This window comes from Oryzias latipes, chromosome 1 (genome assembly GCF_002234675.1).
Source record: "Oryzias latipes chromosome 1, ASM223467v1".
In the NCBI taxonomy this organism is placed as follows: domain Eukaryota; kingdom Metazoa; phylum Chordata; class Actinopteri; order Beloniformes; family Adrianichthyidae; genus Oryzias; species Oryzias latipes.
The window spans coordinates 4,305,232-4,312,749 of NC_019859.2; the positions used below are offsets into that span (position 1 = coordinate 4,305,232).

At 37.5% G+C, this 7,518-nt stretch overlaps 1 long non-coding RNA gene across 1 annotated transcript; it reads right to left on the reverse strand.

Annotated features, from left to right (window-relative positions):
* Window positions 1–6,754: 6,754 nt before the first annotated feature.
* On the reverse strand, window positions 6,755–7,106 carry LOC111947133. Its single transcript, XR_002872951.1, has 2 exons — window positions 6,990–7,106; window positions 6,755–6,908 (listed from the first exon to the last, which is right to left on the reverse strand). It is a non-coding gene; the product is annotated as an uncharacterized LOC111947133 (long non-coding RNA).
* Between the last annotated feature and the right edge of the window lie 412 nt (window positions 7,107–7,518).

A 7,518-nucleotide genomic window follows, 5' to 3' on the forward strand; every position in this document is an offset into this window, starting at 1 on the left:
ACAGGAGCTCCTCTTGCATCAGCACCGTTCACCATATAAAAAATAAGGGAGAAAAAGACCCAGTGACAGCCAGGGTGCACAACTTATTGATTATTTAATCAAAGCAAAAGAGCAGTCTATGCTGCAGAAAATTGATCACGTTTCCTTCCTCACCCTTAGAAAAAACAGTTTAAACCTAAACTAAGAAAGGGCTCCCAGCTCTTTAAAATAGAACATAAGCACTAAAGTGTAGAGAATCATTAGCAAACCAATGAAGTGTTACCTAATTATTTTAAGGGGAAACAACAACAAAATAATAATAATAATAAACTAAAACTTAAAAATTAGAGAGACAAAATTGTAGACCACTAAACATTTCTTGGCATGTGTATAAACATCAGATCCTGAGGCTGAATATGTTTAAACTATAAAAAAAAAACATAAGAACGAAAAAACAAATATTGTAATAATAGTAAAATAAAACACACACACACACATGTATAAACTAAGGTTCCCCACGCACGACTGTGTTTACGTCAGTTAGTGGTTTTTTGCTTACATACTCACACTTTGAGTCCAGAGTTAACATGCTCAAATTTCTGGTGGTAAAATTTCTGCGCTTCATCAGGCAAGTCGAAAGTACGGTGGCCCAGAAGGGTCACAACACAACACATTAACTTTACACACAACACATTAACTTTACACGCAACACAGTAACTTTACACACAAAACATTAACTTAACACACAACACATTAACTCACAACACAACACATTAACTCACAACACAATAACTCACAATACAACACATTAACTCACAACACAACACATTAACTCACAACACAACACAATAACTCACAACACAACACATTATCTCATGGCCCAATGTGTTGTGTTGTGAGTTAATGTGTTGTGTTGTGAGTTAATGTGTTGTGTTGTGAGTTAATGTGTTGTGTTGTGAGTTATTGTGTTGTGTTGTGAGTTATTGTGTTGTGTTGTGAGTTAATGTGTTGTGTTGTGAGTTAATGTGTTGTGAGTTAATGTGTTGTGTTGTGAGTTATTGTGTTGTGTTGTGAGTTAATGTGTTGTGTGTTGAGTTAATGTGTTGTGTGTAAAGTTAATGTGTTGTGTGTTAAGTTAATGTGTTGTGTGTAAAGTTAATGTGTTGTGTTGTGACCCTTCTGGGCCACCGTACGAAAGTCAGTACTATGTTGTCAAACATCACTCGCAGCCGGGCTGGGTAAAGCAGGTGGAATTTGACGTGCATCTGTCGGCCGATTTGTCAGTTTCAGAGTTTCTCATTCTTACCAAGAGAGCTTGATATGACCACCACTAAATATATACCAAAGTTTGAGAAGTAAAATGTCTTAAAAGAGGGGTTAACAGAAAAAAAAAAAATGAGCCGGGAGCCTCCTCCTATCCGTCCTCTCCCTACATGTCACAAGTCAGTCCAGTACTTCTTTTTGAGGATTTTGATTCAGAAGAAATGGAAATATATTTTTAATTTTTGTTGTTATTTATCTTTGCTGGCCTGCAATCTACCCTTCTGTCCTTGAAGATCGACTGGTCGATCACGATCGACGTAATGAGCACCCCTCCTTTAAACAAACATATTTTAAACACGACAAAAGATGCTTGAATGAAATCGGACTGCTTTAGCGGATGTTTGTTTTTTTAGATTTAGTACACATTCAGCATGAGCTGTTTTCTTTCATATTTACATTTTTGTTTCTTCTATTATTAATTTAAACTCTTTTTATTGTGTGTACTGTTTTTTTAATGACTCACACCTTTTTCAACTTTATTATAATTTCCTGTTTTTAGTGACAAATTATGTACTTTTTATGTATTTCTATGTCTTGTTTAATATTGTTTTTTAATGTTTGGTGTAACTTTCATTAAATTTTGGCACTCAAGGCATTTGCTATGTTTTCAGGCAGTTGAGAAAAAATGTAAAATGTATTGTTGTAATTAAACTACGGTAATTAGTTATGAGATGCAGTAATTGAGGTTTTAAACCCAATTAATTTTTGGCCAATGTAACCAAGTAACTATAAATAATTAAGTAAGATTTTTTATTATCCTTCCCTAAAAAATCAGATCATTTAGTGTCAGTGGCATAATGTTTTACCCTCCGTGAGTTCTTCTTCCTCTGTTTTTAATCATTTGTTGCCTGATTTTTTTAATTATTGAAATGTAATAATGTGTGTTCAGATGGCAGGACTCCTTTGGATGTCCGTCAGCGTGCTGCTTTTTGAAAGCTGCACCGGTATCACCGAGGAACAGCTCGCTCCAATGGTGGATGTGGTTTGGAAAAAGTGAGTGCACCTCCCTTACAACATTATTTTTCCAAAAAATGTTTCTTATTTCACATTTTGCAATAAATAAATGTGTTTCTCCAAATTGAAAATCAAATTTATATTTGTTCATAATTGCTCTTATTTCATTTTTTGTGTGAATAATCATGAAGTCTCTCTCTTAGAAAGAAAAAAATCCAGTGATTGATTTTTTTTGGACAGAAATAATTTTTAAAACTCTAACCCTTTGTGCATGTGATCTCATTGCAGCTACAAAATAAACAGGATATTCAGCCTAGCTGCAAGCATCCCCAAAAACCAGAACCAGGAGGATCGATACGACGTGAGCCAGGTCTTGAATCCTGAGAACGCTGAGGCAGTGAAGACTGCAATGAAGAACAAGGAAGTGTACGCGCATGGCAGGATTGTTGCTGCGAAAGTGATCAAAAAACCCAGACGTTAAAGAAGATTTCATACATGCAGAGTATCGAGTTCTGCAAAACTTTGACAACTTGCTCAACCAACAAGTCGATCTTGATAATGATCTGATGCTTTTTTATGTTCGTGCAGCGCCTTGTGTCCAAAAGTGTACAAATGAGGACAATCCAGAAAACATCCTGAAGTATTTACCAAAATTGAAACGATGGAAACATTACGCTTTTGCATTCTCAGGGCTGTATTTGTCCAGAAATCCACAGAAATCCCTTTCTAATGAGCAGCACAGAGCAGGTGTTAAGAAGCTTGGAGATTCTCTGGGTCTTCAGAATGTGTTTCGATGCGTTGAATCAAACGGGCAGATGCAGTGTAGAACCTGCGCGGACCAGAACGACCAGGTTGTAGACTTTTGTTTTTCTAACCCCACCTCTCCCCAGCCTGATGTTGAAAATGCTGTGATTACTGCTGTCCCAAATGCTTTAATACAGCGAGCTCCCAGTAACACTGGGGATGGTGACACCATGACAGATGAAGCACAAAGTCAGGGAGGAGAAGCCAATGAAGGGAATCAAGACAACAATGATTTAGAGGCTTCCTCGTCACAAACACGTCCTGAAAATGATGTCACAGAGGGAGGGCAAGCAAGAAGAGAAGGAGGAGGCAGGATTGGAGGAAGAAGAGGTGGAGGGAAGAATGGAGGAAAAAGAGGTAAAGGAAGGGTTGGAAGAAGAAGAGAAAGAGGGAGGGTTGGAAGAAGAGGGGGTAGACAGGGGATTGGAGGAAGAAGAAGAAGTAGGTGGGGATTGTGGAAGAAGGACAAAAAGTAGAGAGCTATTTGAATAAAAAGTAAACATTAGCATCTTAGGATTTTTTATTAAAGAGAAAAATTGATTTGTGATTGTGATTGTGCAAAGTAAAACAATTGATTGTTTTACTTTGCACAACTATTGAGACAAGCTTTACACTCATGAAGTCAGTTCACTGAATTAAAATTTGCATCACTCTAAAATTTACACATTTGTTTAAAGAAGTTCAGTTTATATTTTAGTTGTTCTTTGGACAAAATAATTATTCCAAATAATAACAAAATTTAACCAATTGAAATACTCATTCCAGACTAGTTTTTAGTTCTTAAACCACTAGAAAAATTCTCCTTAAAACATAACACAGTACAAGAAGTTTTAATTATAAAATCAACAAAAATATCTGCCAAGAAGTCCTCTAACGTTTTCATTTAATAAATGGAGGAAAACATTTTACTTTATTAGTCGTCAGTCAATTCATCCTGCTGCTCCCCCTGCTTGATATTTCTTGCTTCACTGTCAACATAAAGGCTTTGGCTGAATATCATAAAAATATCTGTCATGTGATTCCTCTGAAAAGTTTGACCAAAGAAAATCATGTATTCATTTTTTTAGACTTTACTTTTTAAAAAGTGCTTCATGTTTTAAATCTTTCTACTATTAAAGCTCAGCTCTGCAAACAGTAAATATGTCTGATTATTTGTTTCCTTCATATAGTGAATTCACTATTTCGTAGTGCTGTCTGAATCTACAACTCCAAAATTGAGTGCCCTAAATAATTTCCCATAATTCTCTGCGAAAAACCAGTTTTCATTGATGCTCAATAGATTGACAAATATAGACCACAATGTGTTGTTTTTTATGATGTTTTTGCAAAAAAAAGTTTTTATACGTATTTTTTAAGAAACCATCAACGTTTTCATCTTCAGAACACAGTGAATTGATAGTCGTCGTAAAACGCTCTTATCAGATTTTTAATTCGTGAAATCGATGTCATGTTCACCATTTAAAAAAAAAGTAGTGAGCATGGTTTCCAAATTAATTTTAGAATCCAGGGCACTTCATAGTCACTTCACACGATATAGTTTTTTAGCAGTTAGGGATTAGGTTGGGAATTCAGACACAGCCTAAGTTTTCTTTGCTAGCCGGTAATTTGAATTGACTCCTCTGGAGGACACATTTGACAAATACAATATTTATTTACATAAGCTTGGAATGGGTTGAGGATAAATGTCATCTGCACTTTAAAAAAAGGAAAAAGAAAATTAAACTGTAGAATTAAATTGTTCTAAAAAAAAACTTTACTTTGAAAGTTCTTTATTTAATTCTGAAGAGACCTCCCACACAAAATAAAGGGTTGGAATTTGAAGTACATTTTCTTTTTTCTAAACTTGTCCTCTAACCTCCCATAAAATTCAAAGACAATTTATTTTCAGAGTTATTGAATTTTTGGTGCACAAAAAAAAACTTCACTTATAGAGCAGAAGTTGCACAGTAAAATTTAAACAGCAAGTTTTTAGTTGTTAAGCCTGTTGTAGAAAAAAATATATATATTTTTTAAATGCATATTAATTTAATGCATTTATGTATTTGTAAAGCAGTAGCCTAAATAAATCAGCAGGTGGTGCCATTGTGATGTATGAGCTCTCTGGTTTAAAGTTTGTTCCTTATTTTATCCTTCACAGGACACCGTATTTGGAAGTTTGTTTTTTTTAGTCTGTGTGGTGGGAATTTGGTCAGTGTTTGTTTATGGTTTGGAAGGTACAGCGGGGAAAATAAGTATTGAACACGTCAACATTTCTTTCAAAAAACATATTTCTAATCGAGCTATTGACACGAAATTTTCACCAGATGTCCGCATCAACCCAAGTAATGCACACATAGAAAGAAATCTAAACATTTATGTCCATAAATGAAGTTATTTGTAATCAAGTGAAATGGTACAGGGAATAAGTATTGAACACGCTTACTGAAATTTATTTAATACTTAGTGCAAAAACCCTTGTTGGTGATTCCAGCCTCAAGACGCCTCCTGTATGGAGAAATAAGTCGAATACATTGCTCAGGTGTGATTTTGGCCCATTCATCCACACAAACTGCCTTCAAATCTTCAAGGTTCCGGGGGTCTCTTCTGTGAACCGGGATCTTCAGTTATTTCCAAAGATTTTCAATTGGATTCAAGTCTGGTGATTGACTGGGCCATTCTAGCAGCTTTATTTTCTTTTTCTTCAACCAGTTGAGTGTTACCTTGGCTGTGTGCTTGGGATCGTTGTCCTGCTGAAAGATCCACCCTCTTTTCATCTTCAGCAGCCTGGCAGATGACAGCAGATTCTGATCAAGAATGTCTCCATACTTTTCTCCAGTCATTATTCCTTCAATGATATGAAGTCTACCAGTACCACATGCTGAAAAACAGCCCCACGCCATGATGCTCCCACCTCCAAACTTGACTGTTGGTATGGTGTTTTGGGGGTGATTTGCGGTGCCATTTTTCCTCCAAACATGTTGTGTCTTATGACATCCGAAGAGTTCAGTTTGGGTCTCATCTGACCAGAGTATCTTCTCCCAGAATGTCATGGGTTTATCGAAATGTTGTGTTGCAAACTCCAAACGAGCTTCAACATGCTTCTTCTTCAACAATGGAGTCTTGCGTGGGGTGTGTGCAAGGAGGCCATGGCGGTTGAGTGCATTACTTATTGTTTTCTTTGAAACAACGGTACCTGCTGATTCCAGGTCTTTCTGAAGCTCTCCACGAGTGGTCCTGGGCTGTTGGAGAACCCTTCTGATGATTGTTCTGACTCCTCTGTCTGAAATCTTGCGAGGAGCACCTGGCCGTGGCAGGTTTACGGTAATGCCGTGTTCTTTCCACTTCCGGATGATGGCCCCAATGGTACTCACTGGAACTTTCAGAAGTTTAGAAATGTGCCTGTAACCAATGCCTTCAGTGTGTTTTGCAACAATAAGGTTGCGTAGGTCTTTGGACAGCTCTTTGCTTTTACCCATCATGCAATGCTTGTTGTCTAACACCTTGCTGGTGAGAAACCTTTTAAAAGGCATCAATCAGGACTATACCAGCTGATATTACTTTGCACTAATAGGGGGCAGGTTAACCTTCTGAATACTGACAAACTCCAGCTGCTTTCGTGGCTTGCCAGACCTTTTACCCCTCCTTTTGTCATGGTATGACTATAATTCGGAGTGACCCAGATGCTGTAACCCAGAAGGAGACTCGGACATTAAGGTGAGTTTAGAAGTTTTTATATAGGAAGGTGAGTTTTGGCTTATTTCCAACAGAGGCGCGGCGGCTGGCTGGAGGAGAGCAGTTGCAGGATTCCAGATGTGAGACGGCGTGAAACCAGAGGACTGCGACCAGGTGAGATCCAGAGTAGATTATTCCTGAGGCAAAGACGAGAGGAGCAATAAGTAACACAGAACTTGGTAAACAGAGCAAGAACATGAGCGAGCCTGACTATGCACCGTGGGAGGTAAAACGAACTGGCACCGACTGAAGATCCAGGAGATCCTTAAGAAGGCAGCGGTGATGAGGTAAGTGGTGGCAGCTGGTCGCGTCCAGAACAGAGCAGACGGGGGAGGGGGAGAGTAGCTGGCAGAGGCACCATGTCACCTTTTCTTCATGTGTTCAATACTTATTCCCTGTGCCATTTCACTTTATTACACATAACTTCATTTATGGACATAAATGTTTCTATGTGTGCTATACTTGGGTTGATGCCGACATCTGGTGAAAATTCTGTGTCAATAGCTCGATTAGAAATATGTTTTTTGAGAGAAATGTTGACGTGTTCAATACTTATTTTCCCCGCTGTATTTTGGATACTTCATTGCCATGTTGATTTCTAAAAGTTTTTTTTACAAAATAATGTAAGTAATTCATCTTTGTCATGTGCTTTTTAGGAACCGGATATAAATCATGTAATAAAATGGTTACAGTTGAACAGGGGTGGGACTAAGTTCGCTTCCTTCCACTCCCTTTCAAGCAACATTT